This window comes from Natrix helvetica (genome assembly GCF_964273705.1).
Source record: "Natrix helvetica genome assembly, chromosome: W".
NCBI lineage: Eukaryota > Metazoa > Chordata > Lepidosauria > Squamata > Natricidae > Natrix > Natrix helvetica.
In genome coordinates this window covers 81,180,651-81,200,947 of record NC_138555.1, presented here as the reverse complement: position 1 = coordinate 81,200,947, position 20,297 = coordinate 81,180,651, and the positions used below count along the sequence as shown (strand labels likewise).

General features: G+C 43.1%; 1 gene segment (V, D, J or C); it reads right to left on the bottom strand.

Moving 5' to 3' along the window:
- Window positions 1–320: 320 nt before the first annotated feature.
- Window positions 321–12,402, bottom strand: LOC309400319 (Ig gamma-2C chain C region-like). The segment is given in 5 exons: window positions 12,279–12,402; window positions 3,904–4,203; window positions 1,907–2,233; window positions 1,345–1,674; window positions 321–772 (listed from the first exon to the last, which is right to left on the bottom strand).
- Between the last annotated feature and the right edge of the window lie 7,895 nt (window positions 12,403–20,297).

Below are 20,297 nucleotides of genomic sequence, written 5' to 3'. Positions count from 1 at the left end.
TGAATCTATTCCATTCTTTTCTCACAGCACAGGGCTGCAGTGGGGCTAATTTGGTATAGCTCCCCCAAACCCAGCTAAATCAATTGTCCTTCAGTGGGATTCATACAGAAACATGATGAACTCCATTTTGTTGGATTATCAAAACAGTGACCCACCCATTTGCTGAGATGGGGGGCTGTAGAAATCCAATCAATCAATCAATCAATCAATCAATCAATCCAATAAACCAGCCTTAAGCCTTAGCTCTTCTTTTTCAGACAGGTTATCTCCCTTCCCCAGTCTAGATCTCAACTCTAAGGAGAAAACAACAGAATCTGAGATATTCCTGAGAGGGTTTATTCATCCAGATGCCAAGTGAGCGAGCAGACAAATCATTAACAGTTTGGTCTCACAGTGCTAGAGGCAAATCTAGGATGGGTTGAAAGGGAGCAGCTGGTTCATTTTTTACCCTGAGTTTTTGAGATGTTCCTCTCTGTGAACTTTATGGGGAGGGCTTCATGGACCACCATACAAGTGTAGACTTTGGTGTCCCAATCAGAACTGGGGACAGAAAGTTTGCTGTATAGAAAGTAGGAGTCTTCATGCTTATTCTTCATAGCTGGAGTAGTCTCATAGTTGTCTTCTTCCAAGGGATTATGATTCTCTAGCCACTGGACATCAACATCCTTTGGGTAAAAATCATTTACCATGCAGGTAAGCGTCACACGTGTGCCTGTCTCGAGCTCATCTCGGTGAGGAGGGAAGACGTAGACCTTGGGTGCCTTTCTCTGGCCTTGATAAAGTTGGCGGAAAGAAACACAACAATGAAATATAGGAGAAATTAGTGGCAGCAATGAATGGTTCATATCTCTTGCTAAACTATGATTCTTTTAGCCATTTATACCACTAAACCATGGTTTTCAGCCCATTGTACGACTAGACGGAAAGCCAAGCGTGAAATTTGTCACCCTGGTCAGGCTTGGTATTCACTTACTTTCTCTAGTGGTTCACAAATATGAGCAATGTACCATCCATGTATATTCTCGGCCTTCTGTGCATGTGCGTTGATGATTGCACGCGGGGCTTGCACGCATGCGCCTGATTTGAAAATGTGCCCAAATAAGATGGCATAGAACCAGGGTGAGTGTGCAGCCCCACCTGCGATTTCCACTACCAGTTCAGGTGTACCTGTCCAAACCGGCTGAATACCCCCTCTGATCTGTACTTATCCACCCAATATTTAGATTGTTGATGCCGCCCCTTTTCAAGTCTCCAAGCTTGCATCCTTGTCCTACAATATCTCGGTACTAATGAAGACAAGTCCGTTAGTCCCCCTGCGGGGGAACAATGTAGCTTCCTTCTTACCTCTGACCTTGGAAATTCTCTTTGTGACGGGGGTGACAAAGGATGGATGTTCCACCACACAGGTGAAAGTCTCTCCCGATTCCCAGTGTTGAGCTAAGACGTTGAGGCGACTGACAACAGTGTAGGTACCATTTGCTTCTTCTGTTGTTTCCTGTGATTCAGGATTCAGGGGTTCATTCTCCTCCCTAGACCAAGTAATTTTCAGTCCCTCTTCATTTTGCAGATTGTTGACAACACAGCTGATTTTGCTATTTCTATCAAGGAACAAGGATTTTGGTGTTGGGGGCAGAATATACACATTAATATCTCCGGAGGGACAACCGCTTCCACCTAAGGATAAAAAAAAATAATGTCAGTTCCCTCGTCAACTCTCATTTCTTCCCCTCCCTAAAAATGGTTGTCTGAGCAGGTGAAGAAGCCCTAAATTAATGAAGATTTATTGGAAAATATTATGGATTTCAACAAAGGTCTTATGAAAAGTTGGGCTAGCTCCTCCTTTCCCCCCCTATTTTCATTCCACGTTCGCTTCTACAGACCAGCATTTGCATAAGATCATGATTACCTTCACATTTCTTGGCTCTGCCTTTCACCTTGGTTTGTGATGCTGCATGGGTTACTTCGCAGTAATAAACTTTTCCTTCCAGCCAGTCGTCTTGGGTGATGTTGACTACGCTGGCAGTACTGAAAGTATATGTGCCAGGATTCTTCCAAGCGGGATAAGTGTATGGACGCAGCAATCCAGAGCGGCTGCCCACCTTCCACTCAATGTCCAATGGTTTGGGGTAGAAGCCTGAAATCTGGCACCACAGCTGTATGGGTCTATCTCTGGAACCGCATGAAGATTGGAACACGTTGATCTCAGGGCCCACAGGACTATGGGTTGCAATGCCTAAGCAGGAGGAATTAGATGTTGGATTTAAGTATTATTTAGTACTAGTCGGTTGGATGCCCATGCTTCAATACAATACAACACAATACAATAGTAGAGTTGGAAGGGGCCTTGGAGGCCTAGGCAGGAAACCCTATACCGTTTCAGACAAATGGCTATCCAACATCTTAAAGACTTCCAGTGTTGGGGCATTCACAACTTCTGGAGGCAACTTCTGTTCCACTGATTAATTGTTCTAACTGTCAGGAAATTTCTCCTCAGTTCTAAATTGCTTCTCTCCTCAGTTCTAAGTTGCTTCACTATGGAACCATGTGATCAGGCTTGATAAATTGACAGCTAAAGCTTGAACATTAACGAGTAGTTACAATCGGCCTCTCCTCTCCCCTTCTCTTCCTCAGGCTTGCCCCACAGAAGCCTCTCCTCTCCCCTTCTCTCCCTTACGTGTGCCCCACAGAAGGGTCTCCTTTCCTATCTCCCTTCTCTCCCTCAGGCGTGCTGCACAAAGGTCTCTCCTATCTTATTCCCTTGTCTCCCTCAGGCTGGTGCCACTGATCCTGTCCAAACTCCCAGTCCTCAGGCCAGATGAGTCATACGCTGATCAGGCCCATGCCCAAGTGGCAGTTGGAACAGAGTTCTTTTCAAGTGGGGTGGGGGAGTAGAATGCCTAACTCCTTAGCATCTGAGCGTGTTAATAACAATATAAGAAATACTAATGTTCTGATGGTCATTTTGAAAAATCCTTTCTAAGCAAGCACCTAGGAGCCAAGAGGAACATATGTGCCAAATTTTACGTTTGTAGGCTTTACAGTTTTGGAGATTTTGTGATGACGCATGAGTAGTATTTCACTTTTATATATATATAGATAATTGCGTGGAGAAACAGAAATGAGGCTCACTACACCTTAGTAATAGCCTAATACAACCCCTATCCTTCATCCATTGGTCTTCTCAGCTTTTTTCCCTGAATGTTCTTGAGGGTCTTCTGATTGAAAGATTCCACGGGTTGGAAAATCCTGGACCTCTTACCCAAACATCACATTGTCTTCTAAATCCCTCCTCAAACTTTGTTTTCCTGGTTTATATCTATCAACATTTGCTTGAATTCCTTCCAAGAGGTGATAGCTTACTCCTGCCTTTCCCCCTGACATTGGTTCATGAGTACCTTTTTGGGGAGACTGCAGGTCGTCCTGATGTTATAATGGCAATTTATATTGCCAAACAAGACATTTGCTAGGAGAGTTTTGCCCCATTTTATGACCTTTCTTGCCACGGCTTTTAAGCGAATTACTACACTTATTAAATTAGTAACACCGTTGAGAAGTGAATCTGGCTTCCCCATTGACTCTGCCTGTCAGAAGGTCACCAAATGTGAGACATGGGACCCCGCAACCAACATAAACATGATCCATGAAATATGAGTTTGGATCCCGTGGAAATGAGGACGTGGCAACAACTGTGAACAATGGTGAAACATGGGTCATTCATAAGTCACTTTTTGTACTGCTGTTATAACTTGGCATGGTCACTAAATGGCTATAAGCCGAGGATTGCTTGTACCTTCACAATTGTCATTGTTTCCCACCGTTTCACCTTCACATTTGGATGTGCTCGTCTTTGACAAATCAACCGCCCTTGAGAAGAGAAAAGGATCATAAATTGACTGGACTCACGGTCAATTCTTTTGTTAATTCTGGTGCTGGTGGCTGTATGTTCGATATTGCACTCGAATGACTCGGCTTGCCACTGGCTGACGGGGATGGTGAGCAGGCTGCTGTGAGTATAGCGGTCAGATGCAAGCAAAACTGGAGGGAAGTTATGGATTCCACTGGTGATGGCGCCTGAATTCCACTGCACCGTCGCTGGTTGAGGGAAGTAGCCACTGACGAGACAACCGATGGAGACTTTGGAAGCGGTGGTAATGTCTTGGTCATAAGGAAGCAATGGGAACACAGTTGGGGCTCTTGCAACAACTGTAGGGGAAGATAAATATAACACAGCGAAGATAGTGAGCTTATATCCCATGAAAGATGGCAACCCTGGTGAAATGCTCTCCGATAGTTCTGAAGTTTTCTATTATTTTCGGCGACTCTGTGAATTTCATACTCGAGAGAATTGCTTGGGCACGCTTCCAAGGAAAGTACAATAAAGGTAACACATATTTAATTTTACACATTCTAACAGCAGCCAGGATTGTATACGCACAATACTGGAAAAATGTAGAAACTCCTGCAGATGATGATGATGATGATGATGATGATAATAATAATAATAATAATAATAATAATAATAATAATAATAATAATAATAATAACGAATTGAAATGCCCAAAGGCCAACTAATTAAATGCAACGAAAATGAAGCCTATAAATACTTAGGCATTTTGCAGTTGGATAACATCAAACATGGACAAGTAAAAAATATTGTCAGGAGAGAGTACACCAACAGAGTTAGGAAAATTTTGAAATCTAAATTAAATGGTGGAAATACAATCAAGGCCATAAATACCTGGGCAATACCAGTTATAAGATACACAGCTGGTATAGTTAACTGGACACAAGCTGATTTGGACATTTTGGACCGAAAAACCAGGAAACTAATGACAATGCACTACAGTTTACATCCACGTGGTGACACTGATAGACTATACCTGCCCCGAAAATCAGGTGGCAGAGGATTATTACAAGTGAAGCAAATAGTTGAAGAAGAAAAACATGCACTTGCTGATTATTTAAAAGAAAGTCAAGAAGATCTATTAATCGAAGTAAAGAACAAAAATCTACTGAAGGCCCAACAGACGAAACAAGAATACAGAAAAGGTGTGATAAAATCAAGAATGGAGAGTTGGCAGAACAAAGCCTTACATGGTCAATTTCTGGAAAAAATAAAAGATAAAGTGGACAGTGAAAAAACTTGGTTATGGTTAACAACAGGTACATTAAAGAAAGAAACAGAGTCACTAATCCTGGCTGCGCAAGAACAAGCTATCCGAACAAATGCCATTAAGGCCAAAATCGAAAAATCCTCTGATGATGCCAAATGCAGACTCTGCAAAGAAGTTGATGAAACTGTTGACCACATGCTCAGCTGCTGTAAAAAAATCATGCAGACTGATTATAAATTGCGGCACAATTCAGTAGCACAAATGATCCACTGGAATTTGTGCAAAAATTATAATATTAAAACAACAACAAACTGGTGGGAACATAAGCCTGAAAAAGTCACCGAAAATCAGATGGTCAAGATCCTGTGGGATTTTCGTATACAAACGGACAAAATACTAGCGCATAACACACCAGACATCACACCGATTGAGAAAAATAAGATTACAATCATAGACATCGCAATACCAGGTGATAGCAGGGTTGAGGAGAAGGAACATGAAAAAGTCGCGAAATACCAGGACTTAAAAATTGAAATCCAACGATTATGGCACAAACCAGCAGTGGTAATTCCAGTGGTAATCGGCACACTGGGTGCTATTCCAAAAGCACTGGAATTACATTTAAAACAGTTAAAACTTGACAAAATCACCATCAGTCAAATGCAAAAAGCTGCACTGCTTGGATCTGCACGTATATTACGAAAATACGTTACGACGTCCTAGGCCCCTGGGTGGGGCCCGACTAGTAATCTATGCCAAATCCGGCGAAACAACTGGCCGCTGTGATACAATTTTGTTGATGCAATAATAACAACAAAAACAACAACAACAACAATATTCTTGAATGTGCAGAAATGAATAGGTGAACTCTAAAAATGAAAGAAAAAGAAGATTCAGAATACTTTGTGACATGGGAACTTTTCTACAAATGGCTGGCTGACAGATACAGAGGTTAGATGAGTGGGTTTGTGTGAAATATGAACTACTTGAGAAAGAGAAAACAATTAGGAAATATTTTGATGGCTATATAATTGATAGAGGAACGCGGTGGCTCAGGGTCTAAGATGCTGAGCTTTGTCGATCAGAAAGGCCGGCAGTTCGAATCCCTAGCACCACGTAACGGAGTGAGCTCTGAATTACGTGTTCCAGCTACTGCAAGTAAAAAATGCAAGTAGAAAAATAGGGACCACTTTGGTGGGAACATAACAGCGTTCTGTGTGCCTTCAGCATTTAGTCATGCCGGCCACATGACCACGGAAATGTCTTCGGACAGCCCTGGCTATTTGGCTTTGAAATGGAGATGAGCACTGCCCCCTAGAGTCAGGAACCACTGGCACATATGTGCGAGGAGAACCGTTACCTTTTTAATTGATATCACAATGGAAGAGAGTACACTTTTCAATAACGATTGATATTATCACATATATGCTTATGATCAAAGGTGGTGTTCAGCAGATTATGACCAGTTCGGGAGAACCGGTAGCAGAAATAGGGGGAAGTTTGGAGAATCAGTAAATGCCACCTCTGGCTGGTCCCACCCCCATCTTTTCTCTGTCTCCCAAGTCCCAGATGATCGGGAGGAAATGGAGATTTTACAGTATCCTCCCCCTGGAGTGGGGAGGGAATGGGGATTTTGCATTAACCTTCACCTGGAATGGGGAGGGAATGGGGATTTTGCATTAACCTTCACCTGGAATGGGGAGGGAATGGGGATTTCACAGTATCCTTCCCCTGGAGTGGGGAGGGAATGGGGATTTTGCAGTATCCTTCCCCTGGAGTGGGGTGGGAATGGAGATTTTGCATTAACCTTCCCCTGGAGTGGGGAGGGAATGGGGATTTTGCATTAACCTTCCCTTGGAGTGGGGAGGGAATGGGGATTTTGCATTAACCTTTCCCTGGAGTGGGGAGGGAATGGGGATTTTGCATTAACCTTCCCCTGGAGTGGGGTGGGAATGGAGATTTTGCAGTATCCTTCCCCTGGAGTGGGGAGGGAATGGGGATTTTGCATTATCCTTCCCCTGGATTGGGGAGGGAATGGGGATTTTGCATTATCCTTCCCCTGGAGTGGGGAGGGAATGGGGATTTTGCATCATCCTTCCCCTGGAGTGGGGAGGGAATGCGGATTTTGCATCATCCTTCCCCTGGAGTGGAGAGGGAATGGGGATTTTGCATCATCCTTCCCCTGGAGTGGGGAGGGAATGGGGATTTTGCATTAACCTTCCCCTGGAGTGGAGAGGGAATGGGGATTTTGCATTATCCTTCCCATGGAGTGGGGTGGGAACGGAGATTTTACAGTATCCTTCCCTTGCCACACTCAGCAAGCCACACCACGCCCACCAAGCCACGCCCACAGAACCGGTAGTTAAAATTTTTGAATCTCATCAGTACTTATGATGTTTATATTGTAACACTCTCCCCTCACTGTATTTAACTGACCTTCTCTCACTTATAAGTAAGATAGAGGAACTTCTCTTTTTAAATAGGTAAAGATAAAGGTTCCCCTCGGACATATGTGCTAGTCGTTCCTGCCTCTAGGGGACGGTGCTCCTCTCCGTTTCAAGGCTGAATAGCCAGCACTGTCCAAAGATGTCTCCATGGTCATTGGCCAGCATGACTTAACTCCAAAGGGGCACGGAACGTTGTTACCTTCCCACCGAAAAGTGGTTCCTATTTTTCGACTTGCATTTCTACATGCTTTCGAACTGCTAAGTTGGCAGAAGCTGGGACAAGTAACGGGAGCTCCCTCCGTTACATAGCGCTAGGGTTTCGAACTGCCAATCTGCCCAACTTTCTGATCAACAAGCTCAGGGTCTTGGCCACTGAGCCTCCGTCAAATAGGAACAACTCAAACTTTTCAAACCCAGCAACCGTCTGCTTCATTAATCAGGGTCAGCACAAACGGAGAATGTCCAAATGTTAATGGTATGTGAGAAACACCTTGGGAGACAGGAGCGGGGAAGAAACTTGGCTGGCATAAGAGGCAGTTTAACTCACAGAAGGAATGTCAAACATCTCAAAAAGGATCCTCCTCAGCCCGGGGGATCAAAATAAAATTGATTCTCTCTCACTTTAAGTGGATTTGAGTGCATGAGATACAGCTGCATCTAAAAATGAGGGCACCTCAAGATTCTGTCCCCCACTTTAGATGCATCACTCTCTCAATTCCTATTCTCCAGCCCTATCTGTGTGTTTGCCAAGCCTTCATTTTGTCACCTTCTTAAATGCAGGCTGAATATCTGCTTGCCTGTCGGTTTACTGAATAAAGCAAGTTGTAGTGGAAAAAGAAAACAAGGCTGTCACTCAAACAAGAGGGAGACCCAAGCTAAGAAACTAAATTATAGAATTATTTCCAAGGTCCATGCAATCTGTATCTGAGAGGCAGAGGATTCTTTATATGCTAGAAGCTTCTGGATGTTCACGAAACACTAAAATGGTTACTTATTCTCTTCTAGCAGACAACTGGAGGTCACAAATTGTGCCATTTTAATATCTTTAGCCTCCTCAAAGTTGAAAAGGCAGATGCCTTAAGGCAAACGTTCGCCCCAAGGATTCAGCTCACCGTTTAAACGAGGCATCAACTCTCTAACAAGAGAAACAAGTTTTAATCGGTCTCTTAGTACTGCTAATTGATCAAAACAAAAGTTACTTTTCCCCATGACTTTATCAGCATTTTGACCTGCAGAAATAAGCAGGTGGGTGATTTTTATCACCTCAGAGAGGCAGGAGGTATAATATCTAGTAAAGAGAAGGACCAGGGGAGACATGAGAGCAGTGTTCTAATATTTGAGGGGCTGCCACAGAGAGGAGGGGAGGCCAATCTATTTTCCAAAGCCCCGGAAGGCCAGATGAGGAATAATGGGTGGAAACTGATCAAGGAGAGAGATTCAACCTAGAAATAAGGAGGAATTTTCTGACAGGGAGAACAATCCACCCATGGAACAGAAGTTGTGGGAGCTTCATCCCTGGAGGCTTTCAAGAAGAGACTGGACTGCTATCTTTCAGAAATGGTGTAAGGTATCCTGCTTGGGCAGGCGGTTGGACTTAATGACCTACAAGATCACTTCTAACTCTGTTATTCTGTTATCTCCAGTTCTGTATGAAGCTGGGAATAACCTCCACCCTCTGGCTTCTCACTAGCTTCATTGAATCCCAGCATGCAAGCAGACATCCAGGGAGAAGATAACAGTACGACAGAACAAAATAACAGAATTGGAAGGGACCTAGGAGATCTTCCAGTCCAATCTCCTGCTCAGCCAAGAAACCTTTTCAAGACAAATAGAAATCCAGCAGCCTTCTCATTCCCCACTACCTTACCCTGACACCTAGCACTTCAGCTAGGAGACCATAAAGCTAAGTGTCGAGCATGGGACTTCTAGCTCTGGCCTGGGTTACCTGAAGCATAGCATTCATATGACAGCCTGGAAACAGTCTGGCTCCCCCACCCATCTATTATCAATCCTAGGACAGGGGTCAGGAACCATGGCTCCGGAGCCGCATGTAGCTCTTTCATCCCTCTGCTGCAGCTCCCTGTTGCGGCTCGGCTTCACAATTGATAGGGCTTTCGGTTAGGACAGGTGGAGGAAAAAGGACACCACACTAGGAGGAGACTCTGCGGTGGGGGAACTGGACTTCAGGTCGGCAAAGGAAAAAGGAAGCCATGCTAGGAATGTGGGGGAACTGGACCTCCAGTCAGTTCCAGAATTGAACTTTTGTGGCTCCTTGAGTGTTTAAGGTTGCCGACCCCGTCCTAGGATTAAGGTAGGGAATTCAAAAGCATCCTGTCGAGTGTGAGATCTGCAGAAAGTTCTCTTCCAACCAATTAAACCATTCAGCTGCTGTACATCATGCTTGGAACAGACCTCCCAAGAACTCCTTGACCCATGCTAGCTTACATCCCAAAGATGCTTTTTCAGGAGGCAACTGGACTTTTTTGTTTTTTCTTCTTCTGAAGATGTTTCTCTTCTCATCCAAGAAGCTTCTTCAGCTCTGACAGGATAGTGGGGAATGGAAAGGTTTATATTGCTTGCAGACAATGAAATCCTTCCATTCCCAACTACCTAGGGAGAGCTGAAGAAGCTTATGAGAAGCGAAACATCTTTAAAAAAAAACCACAAGAAAGTCCATTTGCCTCTTGAAAAAGAACCTTTGGGACAATCATGACCTGGAATGACTGAGAATCTCTACAGAATCATGCTAGCTTACGTGAACTCAAGCTCTCAGTTGAATGAGCAAGACATTCTCAGCTGTACAACAGACTTGTAGATGTCCAATTAAGCCTCTTAACTAGGAAATAAGCTCCAAAGAACATGATGGTTAGATCCCACCAAACCTGACACCAGCCAGAGCATAGAAAAACTCAAAGAAATGTATTGCAAGATCACAAAAATGTGGAGAGACCTGGCCCATACAATCACCGAGACCAAATGAATAGCAACCTCATCCTCATCCCTTGTCTCAACTAGCGTTACTGATTCCTAGCATTCAGCTAGATGATTGAGGATAAATCAGTTGAGCCTGAGAATTGGGGCAACTAACTTTGTTCTTCACTACTTTATGTGAAATCTAGACTTTAACCTGCAGATCAAGAAACCCCATAATACACACGAGACTTGAAGGAACTTCCTGGCTGTTCACTAACTTCTCTGAATCCTAACACTCAGCTGCTGCTAACAATATCCTAGCTAAGAATCAAGACTTGGAATGGTTACTTTCCTTCTTTGCTAGCTTACTGGAACCATCACACATAAGGAGGACATCAACCTTCTATTTAAACGTCAGATTTGAAGAAGAAGGAAACGTGGTATTCTTGCCCCTAACCCTTTCTAGAACTCATCTCATCTCTTGGAGAATGATTGAAGAGATCACTACATGTAAGGAACGGAGCAGACACCCCATTAGCTATCTCCTTTCTTCCTGATTCGCTTGGCAGAACCCTACGCACTCAGCTCGGCTGTGAAAATTCTCCTCGCATGAATCTTGGAATAAGCCCACTTGCTTCAAACTATCCATCCTACCTTCTAGAGCTAGCTGATGATTAAAAATGTGAAAGATCAGCTTTGGGGTTGGAGCAGAACCTCGGGCATCCCCGTTGCTCTCCACAAGCTTCTTATGAGCCCAAGTGCTCAAATCATAGTCATCACAAAGCTTCTAGCTAAGCAGGAGATGTGAGCCAAGCTTCCAGTCCCCGCCGCAGCTTAGCAGAATCATAGTAAGCTAGGACATCAAAAAATCTCCTCGTTGGCCATGAAGCTTGGACTAAATCTACTTTTTCAGGCTTGGAGCAAGCAGCTCCCCTTTTCATTGCCAGCTTGAATTTTACAGCTCAGCTGGAGATCAAGCAACTCATTGTTGCTTGTAGCATTCTTAATGACTGATTAGCTCACGGGTGGGCCACCCATGGCTCTGGAGCTGCCTGTGGCTCTTTCATCCTTCTGCTGTGGCTCTCTGTCACCGGTCGGCTCTACAATTGATAGGGCTTTCAGTTAGGATAGGCAGAGGAAAAAGAATGCTGTACCGGGAGGAGACTCTATGGCGAGGGAACCTGACTAAACAAGGAGGTAAGGGACGAAGGTGGTAGGGTAGGCCAGATGGAGCATGCAGCTCCTTCTAGCTATTTTTGTGCAGAAATGAGCAGAACATCTTCACCCACACATTACAGAAATTCTCTCTAATTGAGGGGCAGGCAGTTTCCCAGCTCAACAAGGTAGTTGCTTTGTGCAACTCTTCCTTCCCGCTAACTCCTGATTGGAATGGGATGGCCTTCAAGGAGGTGAGGAACGCATTCTTATCTTTAGGCAGAAGTGCTCCATCATGATGCTCTCAGCTGAGATGCACAGCTGACACTTCAGGAATTTCAACAGAATCAACTACACAGTCCTACAATACAAATTGGTGGATCTTTGAGCATATGAAGAGCACATGAAGAGCACATGAAGAGCACAACAAGCCTTACTAGTCCCCAACACTAGGAAAACTAAATACACTGACAAGAAATCTAATAAAAGGAGACATACACATTCTTGTTCCAAGACATCTTACCTTTCCCCCTTTCCCCAGAGGTAGCATCTGATTCCAGGAATGTCCTCGTTCTCCCGCTATATTCTCATTTATTTCTAATTTCCCAGGAGGTAGAAAGTCAAATAAGAATACCTCTTTTTTACTCACGAAACCAAATGCCAGGGACACCCTCGGACTTCAGTCGCTCGACTGGATTCTGCTCTTCCTTGACAATTATGTCCTTGATGAGCAGGACTTTCAAAGTTTTGCTCAAGTTTTCAGGATGTGTCATTTACCAAGAAAGCAAAAATTAGCAAGTTATTAACAAACATCCTTAGGGTTGGCGTGAAGGTGTGAACTGATGGTGTAAAAAAAATAACCATTGTTGTGGTCGGAGTTCCCAAAATTACCATGTGAAACGCTTTCAACCGTGGAGAATTTCCCTTCTTCCTCTTTTATATCTTTCTTTTGTATGTCTTTTAGAAGTCCAAACATTCTTTCACTGAGAAAAAAACACTCAGAGCTTAAATAAACTGGTCAACAACACCTGAAAATATTTGTTGCTCTAAAAAAAACCCATTACCTAGTCAATTTTGCAACGTTGTCCAAGAGGATGAATAGAAAATAGAATAACAATAGACTAGAATAACAATAGACTAGAATAACAATTGAATAACAATAGAATAGAATAACAATAGAATAACAGAACAGAACAGAATACGATAGAATATGACAAGAAATGGAATGGAATGGAATAGAACAGAACAGAACAGAGCAAGTCATGGTTGCCCCAAGGTACATTTTCAAGAGGCAAGTGGACTTTCTGGTTTTTCTTTGAAGTTGTCTTGCAAAACATCTTCAAAGGAAAAGCAGAAAGTCCAGTTGCCTCTTGAAAAAGCATCTTTGGGACAATAGAATGGAATAGAACAGAATTTGAAGGGAGCTTGGAGGACATATAGTCCAACTAGTCAAAATTCTCCTATCCAATTTTTACAGGCCATAAAGAAGAATGGCAATCAGTGAGCTGACAAATGTTTTATATCAGAATAAAGAAAAATAGAGTTGGAATGGGCCTGAGAGGTCATGTAGTCCAAGCCCCTGATCAAGCAGGAGACCCTATACAGTTTCAGTTATATGTGTCTCCAGTCTGTTTCTGACGAAAGCACTACTGATGGAGGGTGTCGAGATTTTACAAGATATGTAACGAGCAGCAAGTTGCGAAGAGAAGTCCTCACAAATTTGATGAAGGGAATAGCCAGAAGACTAATTCCACAAATGGCAAAAGAAATAGGACTACACTATTCCTGGAAAGACACTGGTTGAGATATGAACACTAATAACAAAACACTAGTTAAAGTTAGTTAACATTAGAGCATTATGTTAAAAATGAAGTGATAATGGATAAAGTTAGATAAATAATTGATAATGATAACAATGTACACATATGTATTGGCTTGATAAGAGGAAATTTGGTATAAATTTTAAATGGTGAAAAAAGGAGAAAAAGTCAGATTAACTTAGTCCAACGATTGTTAAATAAATGACTGATAATGATAATGTAATATTTGTATCGACATGATAAAAGGGAAATTGGATATAAATTGTAAACAGTGATTAAGAAAAGAGGCAGAAAAATTTTGTTATCAAACATAATTAATTTTTATTTTGAATGTGTTGTAAAGATATAATGTTGTTGGATGATATTGAAAATAGGTAATGGAATGCTATTATGTGGTTTTGTTTTAAATTTTGGAATGTTTGTTATAAAGGGATGTTAAAACAACTATAGTCATATGAAAGATGAGGTATGATGATAGCGCTATATATAAATATAGGTGATGTAAAATAGATAACTTGATATGAATCATAGGTGATGGCGGTGGAAGGGACGCACGAAAGTTCTTTGTAACCGATTGACACACTTTTTACAATTTGTAATGGAAGATGTTTTTATGGTGTTTGTTGTGTCTTGTTTGTTTGTGTTTATTCAAAAATTACACACACACATACACACACACACACACATAAAAGAAACAATGATTAGAAACTAACCAAGGAGAGATGTTGTATTTGTGCTGATAAAATAAAGGGATATATATATATATATATATATGTATGTATTTGTGTTACAACCCTTGGTATGCCTAAATATGGGAGGAAGGTCACTACTCCCTCTTTCTGTCCTTCGGCTCATCACAGAAGACCATGCAGGCAGAAAACCATATTTTTACTGATAAATAAATAAAGGGAGAGTAGTATAGATCTATTTCAAGCTAATTAGCTCTCATCAGCTAGCCATACCCTTACTGGGATTTGAACCTGGGCTGTATTATATCTTAGGCAGAAGTCTTATATATATACACATACATACATACATATACCTACCTACCTACACACACACACACACACACACACACACACACACCACACGCGCGCGTGCGCGCACACACACACACACACACACACACACATATATATATATATATATATATATATATATATATATGAAACAATGATTGGAAACTAACCAAGGAGAGAAGCAATCACATTTTGTTACCAATGGTTTACCGCATGCGTCTGCTCAGTTTGTGCGCCCAAAACCCTTCCACACATTTGCCTAGCCTTCTACACATGTGTCCGGTCTGCCAAGCATGTGCTTTGCTCGCACATGTGCCTTCTGCGCATGCACCCGGCCTAAAAGATGTGCCTAAATAGGATGGCATAGAGCCAGGGCAGCAGTGGTGGGATACGACCAGTATGCTTCGGTATGGGTGTACCGGTGCCTGCTGGGAGCACCAGGTACCCTTCTACTACGGTGCCCCGGAAGGCCCATCCTCCCGCCATCCTTATCTGTATTTGAGCCGATTGTGGCTTACGCACTTGGAGGATACGGTGCCTGTGCGATGCTCCGCCAAGTAGCTGGAGCGTCCTGGAGCGTCCTGGAGCGTTGCAGGCAGTAAGAATGCTGCGCGCATGCATATGGTGGACAACCGGCCCTGTTGCACTGTACCAGTTGCAACTGGATCCGGAAGCCACCACTGCAGGGCAGGTGGGTGGGCGCCCACCCACGATTTCCGCTACCGATTCGGGCGAAGCAGTCTGAACTGGCTGAATACCACTTCTGGAGATGTTCCTTTAATTCCACACACATATATATTTTCTCATTTGGGTCTTTTGTTCTTTATCTCTCAGGCATCAGGGGAGGGTGATCTATCCCACTGGGTATTGTGCATCTTGCGACTAGCTCCTCTCTTGCTTTAGTCTTCCAGCAAAACAAGGATATCTTGAATAAAATTGGATATCCCTCTACATTCCAGAGCCAGTGCAGACCTGGAAGGGAGTATAATTGTTCCCAGTCTTTTTTCCCTCCTTCCCTGCAGAGCAAATATGAAAAGCAATCCAATTTTCAATAAACCTTTCTCTCCGGTGTGAAAACCCAGTCATTTCCTAAAACCAGATTGCAGGTAGTCCTCAACGTATGACCATTCATTTAGCAACCATTTAAAGTTATAACAGAGTTGAACCCCTGACATGGAGAGGGAGAAAGAAAGGGAGTGAGAGGGGGAGAGGGAGAGAGAGGGAGAGAGAGGGAGAGAGAAAGACAGAGAGATACACAGAGAGGGAGAGAGATAGAGAGAGAGAGGGAGAGAGAGGGAGGGAGGGAGAGAGAGGGAGAGAGAGGGAGGGAGAGAGAGAGAGAGGGAGAGAGAGGGAGAGAGAGAGACAGAGGGAGAGGGAGAGAGAGAGAGAGAGAGAGAGAGAGAGAGAGAGAGAGAGAGAGAGAGAGAGAGAGAGGAGTGACTTCTCAGGAGGCAGTTTAGAAAAGCAACCCACCACTCCAAAGTTTGAACAGCATTAATGTTTGCAAAGATCTGAAAGAGAAAAGAGTAAGATAACCTTACTCATAAAGAGTGCACATTTGTTTTTATTTGTGCATTTATTTCCTAACAGAATAATAGCAACAACAAAGTACAACAAAGTAAGCCAATTATATTACAACAGCATAATAACAGACACATCTCTGGTTTTCTTGGCAACTTCAGAAGATCTTTGCCGTTGCCTGCTTCCTAGGGTGGGGAGAATCTGTCTGGCCCAAGCTAACCCGCCTGGCTTCTTATCCTAAAGCAGGACTTGAACTAATGGTCTCTTGGTTTTTTATCTGATACTTTAGCTACTGCACCAGGAACACAGTGGCTCGAGTGGTTGGAACAGTGGTCAGGAGGTGAGCAAGCCCACGTTTGAGACCCGAGAGCTGCCATTGGGTGGGATTGAGGTCCCGACCATCCCTCCAGCTCCTACTGGGGACATTAAAGGAGCCGAACTGGGCATCCCCAGGAATATCTGTAACAACAGGATGAATGTGAGATAAGAAAAACCTCCCAGATAAAAATCAGGACACCATGAACAATAAAAAGCATATTTATTTCAAATAAAGATGGAGATACTGTTAAAGATCTTTTGCAAAAGGGTTCCCTCCATAGGGAAGAGCACTGTATAAGTCTGAATACATGCTTTAAATACAGTTTCAACAAAGTAGTAAAACAATTCAACACTCCTACTTATCATTGGCTATCTGACGTTATATCAGTTTTTGACTATTCTGCAACAATTTCCCAAACCAGAAATCCCCCTGGAAATACCCTTACCACATTTCTTCACAAGAAAACTATCATTCCTAACATGACAGCTTCTTTCCTGCCAATGTTAGACTGCTTAGACCAGGGGTTGGCTCTCAGATGGTTAGTTTAGGTTGTGCAAAGTTTAAATAGGGAGTCACTATGGCTCTTTTCTTTACAGGAATAATTCTACTTCTCTCAGTGAAATAGGAATAATTCTATTTCTTTCAATGAAAGGCAAAGACATTGGGACGAACTCTTCAGACGCTAAGCCAGGTTGGCTTTCGGTAGGCATCCATTATACATATATCATGCCTATCTTGATTGGAGATGTGTCTGCTCTTGAGGAAACAATTTAATATGTGTCCATAAGTTTAGTTCGGTGGCATTGATTTGATGACACATGATTTACAAGAATATATTTTTCTTCCAGATTCCAGCAAGGTCTGCTCCGTCTGCGTGGATCCACAAATTGGTCTCGGATAGTTCAGGAAAGAGAGAGTCTCCAGGTCCTTTACGTTGAAGGTGGAGTCGTAGACCCAACCAAATCTTCCCATTGGTCTCCTACTGGATCATGTTCTGGTAACTAGGGGAAGTTGATTTCTTCTTCAGTGGCGTCATTGTTGAAAGAAACCATTTTACCTGGTGGGAAACAGTGAGAACAAAAAAAAATAATGATGGGTTGGAAGTTGGTGGAGAAGAATAATTGACAGGTTCTTCCACAGAGAATTGTTTATGTTTGTTACTAATACTTCTTTCCTTCCCCCTTTTTTGCAACCAATAGGAGAAAAGGTTACATTATTTCATTCCCCCCCCTCAACTTCTATTCTCCAAAGTTTTTTATTTTATTCTTCTTGACTTGACCAGGGGTGGGATTCAGCCAGTTCGAGTGACCCAGATGCTAATTTTACACCTGGTTTGCCGAAACGGTAGTTGCAAGGACTGGCTGGCCCTACCCACCCCTCCCCTCCCAGGAGTCTCCGCACGGCCCATTTTGGATGCCAGGTAAGTGCAGGTCCTGCATGGAAGCTATGGGAGGATGAAAAACAGGCCTCCCAGGAGTTCTGGAAGTCCAGAAACAGCCTCCGGAAGGCCTCCGGAGCCTGGAGGAATCCATTTTTGTCCTCTGGAGGCTCAAGGAAAACCTCCGAAGCCTGGGGAGGGTAACCCCTGCCCCCGCCATGTTGTAGGAGACCGAGTAGGCCTTGCCCACCATGGCCACACTCACCCATAAACCAGGTAGAGAACCGGTTGCTAAAATTTTGGAATCCCACCCCTGGACTTGACCAATTATTTCCTTCACTTCATCTCATTTTTTATTTTTATTCTTAAGAGAACGTGCGAGGAAAGAGAAAGAATACAACCGGTGCTTAGGCTGTATAGATTTCCCCTACTGGGCGCTGCTTTCAAAACACTTCTAAAGTTCCCTGAGGTGTTGAAAAAGAGAACATTCCTAAGTACATGGGGGAATAATCTTACTAATTATATTGCAAGGAAGGAACAAGGGCCGACTCGGGAGTAAAGCCACAGATGGACGGTGAATGGTCCCTCCCATAGGGAATAAAGAGGAGCAAAGGGGAGGGGAGTTTGCAGGAGACAGTTAGTTCAATTCATTTGGGTGAAGATCTGTTCCTGACTTCTTGCCAAGTAATGGCTGCTACAGCGTGGCATTTGGAAGATATTGGCCTGGCCACATTCTAAGCCTGATAAAGGTCTGTAGTTGTGAACAGTCAGGAAAGACTGTTTGTGGGGACTTTGCTGGAGAGGAATTCCCTTTAACCTAAACAAAAGAGGTTTTATTGGGACGAGGAGTCTGCTTCATGATCTTGGGAAGCCTGGGTCAGGACACAAGCAAGGGTAGATGCATGAAAACCACACTCCACCCTCATGGTATTGTAATAAACAACATGAAGAACAAAAGGATCATAGAGATCAATCAGATTAACAGCCTTTCTTTTCTGGTGCTCTCTTTTGATGGCTGCAGCTTCTTCAACAACATGGAGATGGCCATAAAAGGATCTTGAACTTCATAGCATGTGTTCATCTTAAATATTGGCTAGGAAGAATATTATCCTCCCGATCATGAGAGTCCGATCCTCTCTTTTGCCTTGGTTTGTTTCTTGGTCTGGCTCTCTGCCAAATCAGCCATCAACGGACACATAGAAATAAACAACCTCTACATGCTATTGAAAAGAGACATCCCCTTTCTTCCTGCTCCTCATTGAGAAAGTTCTCTTCCCTCCCCACTTACTTTGAACATGGTTATTGTGGCACTATAGGACACACTGAAGAGGAAGAGGATGAAGAAAATAAAAAGGATGGTCCACATATTCCCCAGTTCTTCCTCTTTCTCCAAGCTGTAGTCGTTCTCCAAAGTCACAACTATCACTGGGAAAGGAAAAATAGAAAACATGTCATTTGCCTTATGGTTCATCAACATAAAATTTCCATTGATCCATCTCTCTCTCCCTCCTTCCCTCCCTCCCTCTCTCTCTGTCTCTCTATCTCTCCCTCTGTCTCTCTCTCTCTCTCTGTCTCTCTATCTCTCCCTCTGTCTCTGTCCCTCTCTGTCTCTCTATCTCTCCCTCTGTCTCTCTGTCTCTGTCTCTCTCTGTCTCTCTATCTCTCCCTCTGTCTCTGTCTCTCTCTGTCTCTCTATCTCTCCCTCTGTCTCTCTGTCTCTGTCTCTGTCTCGCTCTGTCTGTTTGTCTCTCTCTCTCTCTCTCTTCCCCACCTCGTACTTCTGCATAGCACTGGAAATATCATCTGGATAAATCAGACCATACAAGTTTACCTAAACCACCACTATGAGGCATCTGGATAGAATTGCAGTTTTTAAATGTTATTCTCTTTGCAGAATTATGGGTCTTTATATTTAAGAATAAATCTCTTTGACCCAATGGATTATAATTCCTCCCAGTGATTCTGTCATGGTTTAGTTTATGAGCACACATTCAAGATATCTCTCTGTCTCTCTATCTCTCCCTCTGTCTCTCTGTCTCTCTCTCTTTCTCTCTCTCTCTCTCTCTCTCTCTTCCCCACCTGGTAATTCTGCATAGCACTGGAAATGTCATCTGGATAAATCAGACCATACAAATTGACCCAAAACATAATTGTGCAGCATCTGGATGGAATTGCTGTTTTTAAATGTTATTCTCTTTGCAGAATTATGGGTTTTTATATTTAAAAAAAAAACATCTCTTTGACCCAATGGATTATAATTCCTCCCAGTGATTCTGTCATGTTTTAGTTTATGTGCACATATTCAAGATATTGACTTGTCTGTTATCGGTCATTCAAACCAATGCTTGCTTATGAGCCTTGGGGGCGCAGTGGTTATATGCAGTACTGCAGGCTACTTCTGCTGACTGCCGGCTGCCTGAAATTTGGCAGTTTGAATCTCACCAGGCTCAAGGTTGACTCAGCGTCCCATCCTTCTGAGGTGGGTAAAATGAGGATCCAAAATTGTTGAAGGCAATGGGACGACTCTGTAAATTGCTTAGAGAGGGCTGTAGAAAGCACTGTGAAGCGGTATATAAGTTTAAGGGCTATTGCTGGTGTTATTGCTATG